Here is a 20,078-nt window from a genome sequence, read left to right as displayed (position 1 = left end):
ACATTCTTCATAAACAAGGGAATTCTCGGGATTTGCAGTCGTAGAGCTTCCTACAGGAGAAATAAAAGGTTTCGTTCTGTAATACATTCGGACTCGAGTAAGATTTTAACAAAGGATTTATCCTACTTCGAAAAGTACACGTGTAATCTGCTACAGGCCTACTTTAAGACGAAACCTGATATTAATTATAAATACGTACAAATCCGTAGAAATTTAATAAGCGTTGTGTTTAAGCTATCAGTTTTTTTCTCAATTTATTCGTCTTCGATATGTTTTGTATAAAATAATTAGGGCGGCTATTTATCGATTATATAAATGGAAAACCTAACATTTTAATTAATTTTTAAAGTAAGTCATCGGTAAGACCGTACATCATTACAATTTCTAATACAAAAACCTTGCTTTCGGAAGATTTTTCTCCCGTATTTTTTTAGTAAGTTAACCAAGTTTTAGCCTTTTAACATCGTTAAACCATCATCGTTAACCAGAAGTTAAAATAAGTTTTGGCTCGTCGATTATTTAATACATATAATCACACAGTAGTCGAGTTTGAACTCTCGATACGCGGTTGTAAGGTTTTACGTATTATACATTGTTCAACAATATAATACTATCGCGATATAAACGAATATGAATATATAAATAAAGCTGTGTCGATTGTCTTTCGCGAAATAATGAGTAATAAAACAATTTTTTCTCCTAATAAGCTGAGATAATGTACGTTAAGTAACGCGTTGTTTCCTAAATAAGGTGCTACATTAATTGTTTTGTTTTATTACTACCTGCTCCGGGCTTTCTTATAGTTTAATTAAGTGCTTTACGTATTTCTAGCTTAGAAAAGATGATTGTTACAGGCGATCTCAATTATTAATAACAGTATGAAATCGTCACTACCAGGCCTCAATATCGCCTGCATTAAGGTGAAACTGATATTTCAACGTTTTAGAGTAATTTAGGTTCGGTGAAAAAAGTAATGGTAAACCGCTTTACTCCTCACTTCTCCAGATAAGCCTGGCGTAGACAATGGTTATTTATGAGTACAGGTATGTAATTTTTAGAAAGACTCGCGTCTCATCCCGAGTGTGCAAGGTTGTCGAAGCTAACATAGAAATTAGTCTAAATTTCATTGTATTATTTTAAAGCAAACTGCCGAAAAAGGGAAGCAGTTTTTTTTTAGGGATCTCATCTCTAATTTGAATAGTTGAATGGATCTGCTTATAAAAGACCTAAAAAGAAACTGCTATTTCTGCAAACAACCTAGAAGTGTAATTTGAAAAACATAAAAGTTATGAAACGAAAAAGCGGTATAAGGGTAAAGACGATGGTTATTCGAACCTCTTCCAGTATTAACATCCATAGTTCACCGTAACCAAATCCAGTCTTTATTTCCCAGCAGAACTAACGACAGCGTCTGGAAAATCTTATTTTTAATCGTTTTTTGTACTAAATGAAAAGGTAAACGCAATCAATAGATATCCGATTAGCGTGAAATTTTCTACACTATATTTCTCTATTTCAGTCGAGTACTAAGAACAGCAAAGTTCTCCGAGTTTATCGCTCAATATAACATTCACGTACGTAGAAAAATTTCCTTTTGGCGTTAATTTAGAAAATGTTTACTGTTAACAAAAAGTCCGTGGCCGATTAATTTTAGTTCATTCGCTGAAATCACGGTGCGAATACCCGTAGAACCGACAGAAATTATTTGCATTTAAAATGATAATTTATTTAAATATACAATTTTATTTTTTATTTAATAATTAATTTCAGTTAAAAATATAAAAATATTTCTGTTTTAAATCTAACCGTTTCGAACAGGCCCGAACATTTTAATAATAGTTTTTAATAAATAACTATACATTTTATTTTTGGTTAGGAGGATTAGCGCTTGTCTTACACAGAAAACTTTGAGGCCCGATCGATCCAGATGTATTCTAAAGCTAGCGACCCCAGAACGCGTTCTCCCGGGCGATATTCTGAAGTCTAGTTTCTGTTAACAACACGTCCTACTCTGGCGATCTGAGGACGTTAACACGAGCCGTAGGTTAACGCTCTGCGTGAATAAAGGACACCTACGGGCTTCGAACAAACAGGTATACAAGATATCCAGAAACATCCGAAATATTTCAGGGATACATCGAGTTTCACAACTTTGCCTACGTGCGAAAACAAAACGTTACAGTCTCTTTTTAAAGATAGTGTACAGCCATTACATACATGTTTTTATACGTTTAATTAAAAATTCCTTTTGTAATCGCTCGATGAATCATCTCTTTCGTTACATTACATCGCCGATTGAAGTTCCTATCAGAAGACGACTATAAATGAACCGGATAGGAAATAACCCTGAGGGATAAAATTCAATTTTATATACAAAGAAACGAAATCGCTGATCCTTTAACGGAACCCGTATTACATTTTTCAATTATCAGCACTCGCAAGGCGGCTAATTCACGATTTTGCATTTAAAAAAAATCACACCGCATAAAATTAATCTTCGGCGAATCGATGAATACATTCATAGTCGTAGCGGTCTGGCGTACAAAATCGCTTAATTATTAATAGTAGAGGAAGCTAATGAATGATACTACAATCTTTTTGAATAACAACGAAGAAATTGTGTAAAAATAAACGGCAGAAGTACGTTTAAACAGTTTAAAAATCGTTTTTTTTTTTTTTTAAATAACTAAATCAGTATTAATTACTAGTAATAATATTCGACCAAGTTGCACACCGATACGACAAATCTCCTACTACAGTGCAAGACCGATTAATACAACGCCGCTAGGTTTGACAGAGTTCAATATTTTTGTCTATCGAGTAGGTTTTATCGTATTAATATTTGTTATTAATTTTCGTCAATAAAAATAATTATCTTAAACGTAACATTTCATTAAGAGATAGCCGGGCCTCTACAAACTACTATATTGATACGGTAATCAAAAACCACTACTATACATAACACTAAAAAAACACTGTAGATAAGTGATTAAATTAAAAAAAAAAATCGGTTATAAAAGTCAATCGGATTAAAGTTCCAGTAATAGACTTATACGATTACTATTCGTTTTTTTTTTTGACCAGTGGAATAAGATGTAAATTATTAATGACGTTTACCTTAAAGGTAATAAGTACTGTAACATCCATCGGTTAATAAATGATGCTTTCGAAAAAATACTAATGGGGTAAATAACAAAGATAAAACGGTGGAACAATTAAGATATTAATAATTTACAAAAAATAAAAAATAACGATAACATTATCAATCTAATAATCGAAGAATTGTTATTATATATATATATACGCACAAAGTAATCGAAAAATAACTTTTTAACTTTTTTGTTTATTCTCTACAAACTTTTATAATAATCTATTTGGAGTTTGTTCTGATGAACAAAAAAATTAGCCTATAAAAAATGTAAGAATAATGAATAAAGGCGTGTAATTTTAGAAAGTAATTAAGTAAATGGAAATAAAAAATTGTTAGTTTTAGAACTAAAACAACGCTCAAGATTTATAAAATTAGAATCCAATTGATCAAATATTTTACTTTAATCATAATATCTACGATGAATGACAGCGACAAACGCGTAAGAAGGAACAGCTATTATACACGATAATTTATATATATTCGAAAATATTGTTGTCGGACGGTCGAGGATCTTCCGCCTACCTGCTCTATTCAACTGGTTTTTTATCACCGTTCAGATTGATCGTCTTCGGTTATGAATTTTACACTCTCATCCCGTATAAGAGATAAATTTGTACGTTTTAGTATAACAGCCTAAATTTTTTTTCTTTTATTACCCGATCGAACAGGAACAGCATCGGCCCCCAACAGAGGCGATTTTAAAATTAATTTTAAAAAGCAAACTTACAAAAAATAAAAGCACCTGTACAATATTTTTAATGCGGAACGGAATAACATTCTTAAAATATAAAGAAAATCCGAAATTAAATAAAGGCGGAGAATAGTATAATCGGTTTAAAAACTAGAAAGACAATTTTGAAAATATATGTAAGGGTAACGCTTTACGTTAATGAAACGATGACAGGAAAAACAGAATAGGCCTTTGAAATGCAATCTTTTAAAAAGATGATAAAATTTAGGCGGGTTATTAAATTCGAAAAGAAAAAGTCGTAAGAGAAGGAAGGAGAGAAATTTGTGGCCGACTCTTGCGAAGTGAGGAACTAGGCTAGGCCGTGTATTAAGACCTCATCACGGTTTACTAATTCGGTAATAAAGGAAATGTGTAGAAGATAGAAACCGTGAAGGAAGACAAAGATCGGATTATACGAAACATAATCGAGGGTATAGAAAAGATTGGCACGAACGGAACAAAAAGAAATAGAAATTAGTAAAACCAACCGGTCAAGTCAAAAAATAAAATTATTCGATACAACGTTTGTAGAATTACATCAAAATTATATATCAATTTGAATGAGGTCGAGTATTTCTTTGTGATTTTAATCTACTACAACCTCCTTGTAAGGAAATACAAGAACAGAACTGTTTCTTACGTAAGATATCTACTTTTAATTATTACTTTTTATTTTATGATATAATAAAAAAAATAACTTGTAATGAACATTAGTCGGGTTAACCACGTCATTACTGTTACATGTAATAGTTGCTACAACATGCGTTAAGCAGATTTATTAATTTAAGCGAATATGTATGTTTTACACACACAAAATTAAATTATGTAGTAATTTTACCACAACAAACATGTGCGCTGTAACCGTATTCCGTTGCCCGATTAAGATTCGTTTCTGAAATTAAAAAAAAAATGTTATATTTAATCTAACAATCAACAGTTTTGGAATTTAAATTTTGACCGAAATGAAAAACACTCCGTTATGCGTTTAAAAATGCAATACTCGTCGTACAGACCTGGTATCTAAAATCGGGCAAAATGTATAGCTAATATTCAAAACTTTTAGTCATTAAATAAGATACTGAAATTATTAATGGGATTTTATTTTGCTAAACAGCCTCCGTAATACTACTACGTTCTTAAATCGTTTTCGTACAGTAACTAATAGTTTGTGATACGTATCCGAAATGTTTTTAGAACGTTCCACATACGATGTAAAAATTTATATTGCTCGGATATGTTTGAAATATTTATCGACGATACCCTACGCTTTTGTCCGTCTTTAATCGTCTTTCCTATCATTTGTTAATAACATTCCGGTAGCTTCTCGGTTTGAAAAAACTGGAGCGCCATTCCACTTCCCCCTCACGACGATTACTTAATAACTGAACGTTCCCTTACGATAACAGTTTTCTTTACTATCTCCTTTTCTTCATTTTAACTTTAAAAATAAATTAAAAATCAGTTGAAGAGCTCTTTCTACATAGAATATTAAATATTTCATATTTTAAGTTATGATCATCAATGATAGTTGAAAATTATTATTTGGTTTTTCCCCGCCAAATTCTATAAACTATAAGATCATCGGTAAAAAAAGATATCAGGTTATTCCAATATACATTTACTCGAGTTAATAAATCAGAAATTCACTTAAATGTACAGATCTAAATCTAAAACTATCACAACTTTTTTTTATTGGGAGAAAAATAAATTTTTTAACAGATAAAATCGCATTTCATCTCAATGTTTTAATATTTTATCTCGTACAAAAGGAAGATAATGTGATGTAAATAAGGTAATTTGACTCGGAACATATCTTACAATCTCAAAAAAACCTGCACCTTCATCTTTTTAGTCTTTCCTTTTTCCTTTTTAATCAGTTAAATATTATTATTGAATATTATTTCACGTTTTATTACATTATCAATAACGTATATCAACGAAGCGGGTTCTTACTGTACCCGAAAGTTTTTTCGATGATTCCTAAAACGGTATTGAATATTGTATATAAAAAATAAATTGCTCTAGTCGATTTGTCATCACCAAGCCAAGCGATTAATCTTAGAACATCGATTAATTACCGCTATAATATATCGGTATTACGGACGATGGAAAATAGACTGCACGGCTCAAATGACTACAGACACTGTAGCGTTGAACTTCAAAGAACTATTTTTCCAGTCGTTAAATATAATGCGAAAAAAATCATTCAGTTACTTTTAATTAATAATATAATAAACGTAAAATACTCTTAGGAAAATGAAAGAGGCAGTTTCAGTTTAGGTACGAGGGATGTAAAATGAAAATTTAGAAGAAAAAACCAATAGACCGGCTTGGTATGTAATGAAAATATCTCGGGGTGTAATAAAAATCTAATAACATAAAAAATCCAGTATCAATTCGCATACTTAAAATGAAATTTTATGCAAAAATCATCATTTGATCATAAGTTAAGGACTGTGGTAAAATCGTTAATGCGTTCAAAATAAAAAATTGAATAATTTAGAAAATACATGAACCTTTTTTTTATAAAAACGTTTTATCAATCACTGGAATGCGAAATTGTAAATTACATGACTGTTAACGAAACAGACGCAAGAAATAAATTTCCAATTTAATCCGACCAGACACAGAATACCGCAGCTATTTAAAAAGCAAATAAGAATTATCTATGAAGAAAACGCATTAAGGATTTTTAAAGTTAGCAATACAAATGTTGTAAAAAGAAGATAGTAACGAAATTATCACGGCAGATTACAATACAATACTGTAATAGCAAAGTTAGACTCTTGTACGGTTTCCTCATCGAGAATAATTATCAATAGCATTGAAGATAGCCCAAGGTAAAATTTGAAAGTATATAACTTTTCACAGCGATTCAAATTCTTCAATAAAAGCTAAAATATAAATTTAGTTATTTGCGTTTATCCGAATTTTTAGCTACAGCCGAATCTGAATCCTGTAATTTAGTTTGTACCAATTAAATTTCCCCGAGTTAGGTTTTTAACTTTCCAGCCAAAATATTCTCATTTCTATTTATTGACATTTGTAGATCTAAGTCTAAAAAATCTTATTATTTATATATGTTTATCAGTCCTACTTATAGCTGTGCTTCAAGAACCCCGAGAGTTATACAACTGTATGAGTACAGTTCGATACTTATACACGTCACACGATTCTTGATAGGGAAAAGGCTTTCCTTATTAGGCCTGAGCTGGACCTAATTTGATAACCTATAAATGAAGGTAACGTTTTTATTTCCTTGTACGAAGTAGAGGAAGTATTCCGATGGCGAAAAATTTCGTTTTTCAGATTTCAACGGAAATATCCATTTTGACTAATTTCGGCGTGACGTCTGTATCTCGTATAATTCAAAAACTATTTGCCGTAGGATGTTGAAATTTTGGATTTAAGACTGTTGTAACATCTACTTGTGCACTTCCCCTTTCCCAAAAAATTGGATTTTGGACTTTTTCTTAACTGTAGAAACAAGCCATCATTGAGAGCTTTTCAACGGTATATTATAAGTGGTACTTATTTGCATTGGCTCCAGAGTTATAACCAAATCAAATTTTAATTAATGAAATATTTGGATCTTACAAGGGGAAAGCACATAGGTTCGAATAAACTTCATTTTCTTTTTTTTCACTTTAAGTAAATTGATTTATTAATAATGACTAAATTGCGATTATAAAGAGTTTTACAATAAATAATTTTTCAATAATAACAATAAAAAAAATATATGTATGAAAAAAAGAAGTTATTAAAGAAATATAATTTCATGTCCTTTTAAAAATGTGTTTATGTATGTAATTTAATACCCGTACAAGGAAGTTATGTGGTGTCCCATCAGATTTTTTTATTGTAGATATATTAAAGCCGTCAACATAAAATAGCTGAACAGTACTTACTGCTATCGTCCGAGTAAAAATACCCTGATCTTCAGAGAGGAATACACCTTTCAAATTGAAAGGTATACAAGTGCTTATTATTACAAATTTTAAAAATTACTGTTAATAAGAAATTCAGAAATAAAGTTTCATAATGTATTCTCCATCGTAAGAAAACTAGGTGTATTAAACAAACCCGCCGGATATTGGTCTAGTCACACCACTAGATGACGAGTCATCGCAAATCAGCTGATTTCAAAGTCGAGAATTGTAAGGTTCTTCAAATCCTAGTAAAGGCAAAAGAATTTTATACGGATTAAAATACTATATTGCGGATTCCGGTGTTCTTTGGTGGTTGGGTTTCAACTGCGCACACATCTCAGAAATGGTCGACCTGAGACTGCACAAGACTACACTTCATTTGCATTCATACATATCATCCTCTGTAATACCTTACGGTCCTTCCAGAAACTAAACAGAAAAAGAAAGGATACATTAAAGGAAAAAAAAAAATCAACAATTCAGCACGTCAAATCTGACTTCTTACATTACTTTTATTTTCACGATCGACAGTTTAAATTTAAAGGAAGAAGTAAGTAATTTTGAATGATTTGTCATCGAATAACGACAAAACCTAACTTAATTTAAAATAAAACAAATTCAACAATTCAGCAACACAAGTTGAACTGATGACCTGAAATGTTTTCTCAAACGTGCAGAATTTTTATTACTTGGTATTTAGTACACTAAACCTCGCACAAGTATAAGTCTACTAGTGCTAAAATGATCGATTAAAAAAAGAATTCGGAATTCCAAAATCTATGATTTTTATAAGAAAACTGTAGAATGTCTGCAATAGGTCAACAGATAAAATAATAAATCAATATTATCGGTAAGATAATTTCGATTGATTACTAATAAAATAATTTTTAAATATAACGATGACTTTAACAAAATTTTTTTCAAATCAGCTGATTTCGACGTCGAGAGTTCCAACGTTGAAATCCTAGTAAAGGCAGTTACTTTTATACGGATTTGAATACTTGATCGTGGATATCAGAGTTCTTTGGTGGTCGGGTTTAAATTAACCACATATCTCAGAAATGGTCGATCTGAGACTGTACAAGACTACACTTCATTTACACTCATACATATCATCCTCTGAGGTAATACCCAGTGGCGATTCCCGGAGAGTAAACAAGAAAAAATACAGATTCATGAAATAACTTTAAAAGCAAAGATGTCACTTTTATAAAATACATACATAAATACGTACTGTAAAAACAATAAACAACTTTAGTTTAAAAGTTTATACTATTCGTCAAAGTTTAAAAAACGTAAACACATAGATGCAAAGTAATTGTACCTGGTGTTCCTGAAGCAATGTTGGCATTGCTAATAGTATAATGGAGGGGATAGGGCCCCCGAAAAGTCATCATAGGTAGCAAGAAGCCAGTCACCGGTCCGCAATATTCCCCGACTGTGCATCAATTGAACTTTCTACGATAAGTAATAATGTATTCTACGGTCGACTGTTACGACTTAGGTTCACGAAAAATTGCGATAAAAGTATCTGGAGAATGTGTTTGGATAAAAGAAATCAATATCAGAAAAGGACAATATTTCTGTATAATTCGTCGCTTGTTCAATTTTTTTTAATTTTTATAGGCACACGGTCAGGCTTCACGTACACCTAAACACTAAATTATTTATGTTAGCAGCAAAATACGACTGAAATTTCTTTAAATAAAATCGATACGTTCGTTCAGGAAGATGCATTACTTGAATCGTACTTATAATATAGGAAGGATTTTTGGGTCCTTAAAATTTAGGAGGTAACTTTGCGTCACCCGATTCAACAGCACAGCCTTTATGCTACTTCCTCATTACCAGGAAGGATGTCCCCCACAGGAAGATAATAAAAGAATGGCCCGACAGGTCCTACTATACTCGGCGTGGATCCTAAACATCTAAAGAATTCAAGATGAGAAAGAAGAATCAAGAACAAATAGAACGTTTGCACGAGAGCAAAGCCGGTAAAAAAAGAAGATATAAGTTATTTGTCAAAGTTTGACCGGTAACAATACACAGGAACATATAACATCATTTATTTTAAATAATGAATGTCAACAAAGCGCATTAACTGCAAACAATAAATTACCATACAGACTATAACCGACTATAAACCGATTTCGTATGAAAATATGTCTAAAGAATCGAATAAAAAAATTACTAAATAATCAAGGTTAAAACTACAGAAAAATATAGGAACTATCATTTTAACATTTAGAAAACTCGATGTTACTTTTAATTGCAACCTTCGTAGAAGAAATGAAGGCTGTAGAGTAAATCTATCGGTATTAAAATTAACAATATTATCGATAAAATAATACCTCGCAAATAATTTTGATATTAATCATTCAAATGAAACTGCAACACTTTTTCTTAATCGCTTTCTAAAATTTTATCTATTTACTATCGACAATTAATCGATCGCTATTTAATCCACTGTCAATAGAATTGATCTATTATAATTAATTAAATGTACAATATTTGAGAAATAGATATTAAATAATAAATTTAAAAATAAATAATAAGGCGGCTTAACTCGTAATGTTTTTAAGTGATTTTCCATCAATATAAAACGTCATTCAAAGATTTTTAGGAAATTTAACTTATTTACGTTACAACAATTTTAAAATACATCAAAGGATATAATGGCGGACCACAACAGGTACAGAACGTAACATCCGCATGTTATTTCGAGTTGCGAACGTCTTATCACTACTATTTAAACCGTTGTGTAAACATCGCAACAATAACCGGCTTAGTATCGTCGAAAAATAACTAAATCAACATTTTTATAATAGGGAGTATTATATTTATTTAAAAGAATAATCAATTGTCTTCAGGTCCCTATTATTTTAAATTAAAATGATTTAATCATCTAGTTTTGCATCATAAAACAAGAACGGTTACTTGATAACAACACCTGACAAAATTTTTGTAATTTTTTAAACGGTATAAACAAAAATAAACACGTAGGACGTTTCCTAAACCTTAATTACGGTTAGACCACCTTAAAAAAGGTTACTATTATTTGTAATGTGTAGAGTTACTACTTATTGAAATATTTTTAATTGACAATCTAATTACATCAAATTAAATTTCCGTTTTACTAGTTTTAATTAATTATTCGTACAAATTCTAAAAACATCAATTATTGATATTACTTTAACTGACCTTAAATTCCCCCCTAATGATTTTAATCTGGTGTTTGAATATAAGAAATATTAACAAGGGCCAAGAATTCTTGATGAATTCAAATAATGACTCGTTTATGTTTGGAGCGAATGTAAACAAACCGCTTCGGCTGAAGGTCGGGTTCGTAAAACCATTCTTCCATGGCCGTCAGACTTCTGCACATATCTTCCGACACAACCGTGCGTCATCGACGATATTTTCTTTAAATAAGCGTTCTAACATTTTACGTTAATATTCTAAGGATAATTACAACAGTTCCACAAGGAAGCGTAACAGAAAATAAATGTTTCTACGTTTATCAAATTTTTATCATAAGATAAAGAATGGGATTCCAAACAACAGTAACAGAAAACAATAAATAAATAATACGGCAATAAAATCGTTTAAATTCAAGTAAAATACACATTTTCTTTTTCATAATTATTGAACAAAAAATTAATTAACTGGAACAACAAAACGTGTGTTTTACATGATTATTTTTAAATAATTCTGATTAAACTAAGATTTATCATACCAAAATCAATGAAGTCTCATCGTGCGAATATAACAAAAGAAAATAATTTATCGTCAATTATGAGAAAAGAATTAAACAGATTATATAATTCTTTTATAGAATTATATAAATATATAATACGACTGAAAACGAAAAATTCAACCGGACCGAACTAATATCAAATCCAGGCTCGATAAAATTAATGTTTATTAAATTTACATTATTTTATTTAAATTTCTGGTTTGTTTAATATTAGTAATTAACCGTTTTCCATTTTATAAATGTATACAAACAACTATCACACAGTTCAAATTTCTTAATGAAAAACACAATTAATAAAACTTTTTACTTGCATATGATTAATTCTAAACTACGATGAGAAACTTTTTTCTATTACAGCATCTATTAAAAATAGAATCGTCAATTATAATTTAACATGCAATGATTATTTTTCTTCATTATATAAATGACATTCCGAAAACGACTAGAAACTATTTAAACGTAAAGATCAGAAAAGTTTTGTGAAAATATATTTTACACGATGTAATCGATTAAAATTATAAATCAATCGTGCACGTAATTAATTATAAACAAAAAGATTTATCGTCTACTTTGTTAAATAAACGTTTTACACTATATATTTAGAAAATAATGACGCTATATAATAGAAAAAGTTAAAAATGTAACTAGAAAATAAATAGAATATTGAATTATGAAAGCAGATAAAATATAATTAATTTTAATAATCTATTCTACAACAAAATATAACCGAAAGAGAATGGTACTGAATAAAACACTGATAAACAAACACACCATATGGCGATTCGGGTAAACCTAACCTCTCGACGCAACGGCAGATACGATATCAGTAAATATAAGTAAAAACACAACCGGTGCTCGCGCCAGACTGAAGTACATAGCTGATCAGAGGTCATGTCGGTTAGGAACGTGGGGAGGGAGAGAGAGAAATTGAGAAAGAGAGAGTTAAAAAGGGAGGGGCAATCGATGTAAGAGAAGGGTGGGGAGGAGACACAGAAGTAGGGATATAGTATGGGACAACCTTGGCCACATATTACATTACTGTCTGAAGCTACCGCCACCGTATCAAAATTATTGATAGAACCGAGAGGGTTGCTTTGTAAGTAAACTATGCTTTCACTAAATAATGTTGATGCTTTCGCACGAGGGTAAACACAAAAAAAGATAATAAATACGTTCACAGCGCTGTCGGTCGTTAGAATTAACTTCATCGATGCACTCGCTAGAAGCTGCAAATAACACGGACCGGCTATTTACAACGCTCTCGGGTATTAAACGGGATCGGAATGTTCACAAAGTTTTCCACAAATTATACCCGCAGTAAATTTAACAGTGTATATATCATATTACACTACGACCGTCATCTTTGTTCAGCCGTAGAAAATTTTAACGCGGTTAAAATCAGATTTAATTAAGTTATCCGCTAACAATTAACGGTCTTACGGGAATAAATACGACTCAGAAGCCGATTAACATCGGCTTATAAAAAAAAAAAACGTGACCTTTTATAATACCGTTTACTACGGGTTTAGTGGCCGTCGTCAAAAAGAGCATCCAGCCGTAAAATTTAAAACGATCTTACAACCAGAGGTACGCCTCAAGTTATCCGTCATCGCTTTACAGCACGATCGTGTAGCATCTTATACAGATATATCGGATCGGATGGCTTCGTATGTGTCTTTCATGCAAGGCAAGAAAAATAGCTTTCTACAAATTACGATCGAGTTAACGAACAGTAGGATAGTAATAGCTTTTCTTTTTAAAACTGCCAACTTGTCGACCCGACGGAATAGTATAGTACAACGAATAACTAACCGATTAGGCAACTATTTTAACAATCAGGAATTCGATGGACACGTTGATTCGCTCGTTTCACTGAACCGCCTAAAACAGTGATGCTTTTAATGCCAACATAATATTTGTATGCTATACTCCCGTGAACAGCGTATGATATTTTCTTTTAACTCAAGATCTGTGCATGCAATCTTTTTTCAAAATCTAAATCGTTACAAAAAAAAAAATAGGGTAGACAAAGAAATAAATAATTTTTTAACTTATTTGTAATTTATAAACTTCGGTTATAACTCTTTTCTAGCGAAAGAAAAATAAGCACACCTTAACGGATAAAAAGTTAATAAAAATAAAAAGCAAAACATAATTCTATTAAAAGTAATTTGACGTATTTTTTCCATCGACTGTTTATTTTTAAATTAGAATTTTCCACTGTAAAATAAATTATTGATATAAAACAATTACTCGTGATCAGTTAAACGGTCACAAATTATGCGAACTATTTGGCAGACGTTGTTCACTGAAAACTTAATTACAGTTTTTTTTTAAAGAGAAAAAATACTTAAATATATTATTATCTCCAGCTGCTTTTAATTGAACCAAAAAAAAAAAACAACAAAAAACCTTTTTTTCCTATAACAGTATTTTTTTTTTTTTTTTTTTTCAATTGACGTAATATTATTATAATTACGTTTTGATTTGTTAAACGTTTATTAAAATCATTAAACTAACGATTCTAAGGCTTTACATGCTTTTTTGTAGCCCGATGTTTGTATTAATCGCTCAATAAATACGAAGAATCAATCTTATCGAATTACCAGATTGAATACTCAATTCAAAATAACAATCGTCCAAAGTTTCCCGCGCCTCTCAATCCAATATTAGAGCCGATAAGATTGCGTTTTCGAATTCCATACAAATTAAAATATTTATAAGCTTTATTTCCACGATCGAATAATTGACAAAAATACAATAACGTAATAGTTTCTTTAATTATACAACAATAAAAATAATAAATATTTGTGTGTCGATGATAACGGAGAAAGTTTGTTTATTTAACTCTTACTTTGAAACAGTTTTAGGCTTATTTTGTCTCCAATACTCGTCCACTATAAATCATCGATAAACTAGTCTTGCTTTAGAAAATATTAATTTTTACGATAATATAAATTAAAATATAATACAAGCCTAAATAATGTAAAAAGCTTAAGAAAATAAAACATTATTAAATATATGTTTTTATAAAGAGAATTTTCAAAATAAATTTACACATCAAATTTATCCCTTCCCTTCCTCGACAAATTTGAGAAACGAAAAGATAGCGCTTTTAAGATCTATATAAAACTAACAAATGATATCATGTGCAGGTAAATACCGTATTTATCCATTACGCTCCACCACCGCATAAGGCTACTTTTAGGGTTAAAGTGAAAGAAAAAAAATTTCTTTTAATACCTTTCATTCTACGTATTTTGTTACAGAATAAAAAACTAATAATAGACATAACAGTATTAAACCTTAAAGTACAAGGTGGATTCGTATCAGACATGTTTTCTTTCCATATTTTCTCAACCCAACTGCCATCTATTGTCATACATCATAATAAGCTTCAACATCTTTCCTTGTACTTTTCCTCTAATGGCAGAGGCCGATATTATAATAAAATTCATCTTCGTTTACGTGTTGTACCTTTTTTTCGTATAACCTTTCATAATCGCAGTCGTGTACGACACCGGCTTGTAAAATAATGATTTGCGAATATTTTTTTTGTTTTGTTTTTTGTTCCTGAGTTTTTTCTATTTGTGAATCGATGTTTTTTAAAATGGAAAAGCGATTTGTGTCGACGGAAGAGACATTTTAAGAAAATTTGAGTTCCAGGAAAGAGAAGAATTTGAACTCTGTGAGAATAAAGATTTTTCACGTACTGAATTCGATGACGTCGAACGACGATAATATGGATGATTTTTTCATTGCCGATTATGATTTTCTGATGAAAAAATACGCTAATTACTTTTAATTAATTAACGAAATAAATCCGTGCTAGTTTAAAGATTGTTTATTCCAATTTTGCGAGTCTAAATTTAAAATAAATTATTTTTAAATATTACATTGTATTTATTTAACTGGTGTGTAATATTTATGAAAAAGAGGAATTTCCGTCAGACTTCAAAAAAAGTGTTATAGTAATGATATCAAAGAAAGCAGGGGCAGATAAATGTGAAGAATACAGAACAATTAGTTTAACTAGTCATGCATCAAAAATCTTAACTAGAATTCTATACAGAAGAATTGAGAAGAGATGGAGGAAGTGTTAGGAGAAGACCAATTTTGTTTCAGAAAAAGTATAGGGACAAGGGAAGCAATTTTAGGCCTCAGATTAATAGTAGAAGGAAGATTAAAGAAAAACAAACCAACATACTTGGCGTTTATAGACCTAGAAAAGGCATTCAATAACGTAGACAGGAATAAAATGTTCAGCATTTTAAAAAAATTAGGGTTCACATACAGAGATAGAAGAACAATTGCTAACATGTACAGGAACCAAACAGCAACAGTAACAATTGAAGAACATAAGAAAGGGAGTCCGACAAGGATGTTCCCTATCTCCGTTACTTTTTAATCTTTACATGGAACTAGCAATTAATGATGTTAAAGAACAATTTAGATTCGGAGTAAAAGTACAAAGTGAAAAGATAAATGCTACGATTTGCTGATGATATAGTAATTCTAGCCGAGAGTAAAAAGGATTTAGAAGAAACAATGAACGGCATAGATGAAGTCCTACGCAAGAACTATCGCATGAAAATAAACAAGAACAAAGCAAAAGTAATGAAATGTAGTAGAAATAACCAAGATGGACCACTGAATGTAAAATAGAAGGAGAAAAGATTGTGGAGGTAGAAGAATTTTGTTATTTGGGAAGTAGAATTACTAAAGATAGACGAAGCAGGAGCGATATAAAATGCCGAATAGCACAAGCGAAACGAGCATTCAGTAAGAAATATAATTTGTTTACATCAAAAATTAATTTAAATGTCAGGAAAATATTTTTGAAAGTATATGTTTGGAGTGTCGCTTTATATGGAAGTGAAACTTGGACGATTGGAGTAACTGAGAAGAAAAGATTAGAAGCTTTTGAAATGCGGTGCTATAGGAGAATGTTAAAAATCAGATGGGTGGATAAAGTGACAAATGAAGTGTATAGTCTTGTACAGTCTCAGGTTAATATAGATATAGATAAAAGAAGAGACAGACTTATAGGCCACATACTAAGGCATCCTGGAATAGTCGCTTTAATATTGGAAGGACAGGTAGAAGGGAAAAATTGTGTAGGCAGGCCACGTTTGGAATATGTAAAACAAATTGTTAGGGATGTAGGATGTAGAGGGTATACTGAAATGAAACGACTAGCACTAGATAGGGAATCTTGGAGAGCTGCATCAAACCAGTCAAATGACTGAAGACAAAAAAAAAGAAAAACATTGTATTTAATAAAATATAAATACATCGTTCGTTCATTAGATCATTATAATGATATGGTGCGGGTTTAAGACCCGCACCTGTAATTTTGAATAGGAAATCATGAAAAATGCTGCGAGACTAACGCGTTTAAATACGGTACATGCCCGTTATAAAATTTAAATAAAAATTATACGCTAATTCCTCTAAAACTTCTTCAATAACCAAAAACATAAAAAGAAATCTAATAATAATTTTGCTTTTTAATAATTTCCATTTTAATACAGATCAGATATGCTCTTTAAAAGAGTATTTTCTATAATCTTGAAGGACTCTTTAAAAATATCTGCTCCTATGTTGCTATTGAAATCATTGATTTTTCTACTAGAATCTACTGACGGATACGCTTTAATTACTAGCCCCTACCGTCATACAGTAAAATAAATTAATTTTTCATGTCGATCGTTATCTAACGATACACTATATAAATCATGCAAGAGTGGGTAGGTAGATAAATTCTCGATCAGAGCAAAATCAAAAGAATACCTGATTAATTATAAAATAAAAATACACGCGATTAAAGTCCATATTAATTATTTAAAATACAAAAACATGAAAATATATATAAATAAAAATTGAAGTGATCTTAACGCCTTTTATTTTGTTGGACTTTTTTAATGTTATTATAATAATTTTATCGATGTTCGCTCATTTATTTGATATATTATTGATTCGATTGAATAAAGTATAGTTTTTTTTTTAGTTTTTGAATCAATTTATTATCTGACTCGGCAAAATAGTACAAGTCGCATGATTTTTGGTCGGTATATGCGGGCAACATTATATTTTCATGTTTGATGTAGCATTAATGAAAACGAAATAAATAAATCGGGTCAGATTTAAAGGGTTACTTAAAAAAAGAATAATAATAAATATAGGCAAGCCGAAAAATTAGAAGAACTTGCAGTTTTTTCTTATTTTTTAATATATATGTTTACAAACTACAGCCGACCAGTAAAATTATAGGAATCTTTATCAATAATACTCCTTGAATATAAGATAAAAGAATTCGGCCGATGAGAGACCAAGGTAAGCACGTTATCTCTTTAGATCTGGTTTCCCACCCATCCCTCAAACAGACACGTATATTCACTTCATTGTCAAAACATTTTAGTAATTTTTTCCCTCCTTAATTCTTTATATTAAAAGAAAAAGATTGATGGAAATCATAGTTCTGGATAAAAACAAATACTCATAAATTTATCCGATCATTAAGCCATTTATTCCGTAAATGATTTTACAATTAAGGAAGCCACATCTTTTTACAGTCACTCCTGCATAAATTTAATTCTTCATAAATAAACCGCGTAAACACATGAAGTTTCTTCATGGTTCACTAAATACGAATCGATTATTATTATTAGACAACAGACAGCGAAGTGTCACTATAGCGTGTGTTTCAAAATGAATATCGGGGTTTTAAAGAAGTAATATTTATTAAGTTTCGCTTACATAGATAAATTAAACACGAAATGAAAGAGCAACTCAAACAGTTTTTCCTATAAGTGTTAAATGTGAGCGCCATTCGTCATACGGTACACATTCAGCCGACAGGCGATTTCATCCCGTACTTTAATCAGCAAGTCTGAAGCAACTGATGCGACAGCCGGTTATAAATCCTGTGTCTCAAGTCGAGTAGGTCAACCGGTAACGGTAATGCACATACATCCTTTATAAACCCTCCAGAGAAAAAAAATTGCACGGGGTCAGATCGTGCGAACGTGGATGCCATAGAAAACAAGCCCTGTCATCTGGTCCCTGGCGACCGATCCAGCAGTCGGAGGAGAATTTCATTCAACCGACCACATACAGGGTTATGCCCGTGAGAAGGCGCACCATCTTATTGTCAAATAAAGTTCTGCGGTTCGTGTTGCAGTTGAGGAAAGAGCCATAGTTGTAGCGCATCAAGATAGTTCGTTCCAGACAGACTTGCTTTCGCGGAAAAGAACGGCCCATAAAACCTGCAGTCGGGATACGGCACAATAAACTTTCAATTTTGGTGAGTTTCGTTCACATTGTAATATTTCGTGAGGATATTCTGATCTCCAGATATGCACATTATGATGTTTCCTTTTCCATTAATATAAAATGTTGATTCGTCACTGAATATGGCACGATTAAGTATCTTAATATGGGGGGGGGGGGTTTAGACATCTTTGCTACTAGCGCTTTCAAACGGAAGATACAGGAAACAATTTATGAGCTTGCGCACAGATAAAACTGTTTGAGCTGCTCTTTCATTTTATGTATAATAACCAATGTACGTGAAACATGACAAATACTAGACAGCTATAAAACCCCCATATTCATTTTCTAACACACGGTAAAATATGCAGTTATCGTAAACAAAAACGCGGAGCGACATACGAGGTCTGTAAATAAAGTAATGAGACTGGTTCAGAAAAACATTTTATTTACATCCAATTATACATAGACTCTACCACCTTCGAAATAGTTCCCTTGGGAAGCTACGCAACGCTTCAAACGGTTTTCCCACTCTTCATAGCAGTGTTGGAACTCAGAAACCGGAATATCCTTCAAATGGTCGGTTACATTTTTTTAATGTTTACTACTGTTCCAAAATGGTGTCTTTTGAGGTGTTTTTTCAAAGTCGGGAACAGGAAAAAGTCGCGGGGACTCAAGTCAGGTGAATAAGCTAGTTCAGGAACTACAGGAATGTTTTTTCCAAATACTCATTTATTGAGAGTGCAGTGTGATAAGGTGCATTGTCATGATGCAGCATCCAGTTGTCTTTGATGGCTGGTCTCACGCAGGCAACTCTTTTCCGCAGTCTTTCAAGAATTTTTGGTATATTGATTTACAGTCTGTCCTGTAGGCAAAAACTCCTTATGGACAATGCCATTCCTATCGAAGAAACAAATTTGCATGGTTTTAATTTTTGATTTACTCATTTTTGCTTTTTTGGGACGTGGTGAGTTTGAAGTGAGCCACTCCTTGGTCTGGGGTTTTATTTCTGGGTCGTACTATAATACCCAAGATTCATCACCAGTAATAACATTTTTTAGAAAATCAGGATCAGTTTCAATTCGCCCTAGAAGATCGCGGCACACTTCCATCCTGTTGTTTTTCTGGACAACAGCGAGGTTTTTTGGGACCAATTTTGAACAAACTTTTTTCATTTTCATTTCGTTTGTCAAAATTTGATGGACTGTGGTACTATTCAAATTCCATTTTTCTGCAATC

At 31.4% G+C, this 20,078-nt stretch overlaps 1 protein-coding gene across 6 annotated transcripts in view; it reads right to left on the bottom strand.

Annotated features, from left to right (window-relative positions):
* The window catches only part of milt (trafficking kinesin-binding protein milt), a 370,892-nt gene that overhangs the window by 188,391 nt on the left and 162,423 nt on the right, over positions 1–20,078 (bottom strand). Inside the window, exon 1 of one of the 6 annotated variants that reach the window (XM_075364622.1) lies at positions 12,339–12,438. The exons of the other annotated variants lie outside the window; for them this stretch is intronic. The gene's annotated coding sequence lies outside the window, so the exon portion shown is untranslated. Of the gene's footprint in view, positions 1–12,338; positions 12,439–20,078 lie in introns of those variants that run through there. 6 annotated transcript variants of the gene reach the window in all.

This window comes from Lycorma delicatula, chromosome 4 (genome assembly GCF_047948215.1).
Source record: "Lycorma delicatula isolate Av1 chromosome 4, ASM4794821v1, whole genome shotgun sequence".
In the NCBI taxonomy this organism is placed as follows: domain Eukaryota; kingdom Metazoa; phylum Arthropoda; class Insecta; order Hemiptera; family Fulgoridae; genus Lycorma; species Lycorma delicatula.
This window is presented reverse-complemented; position numbering and strand designations above follow the sequence as displayed.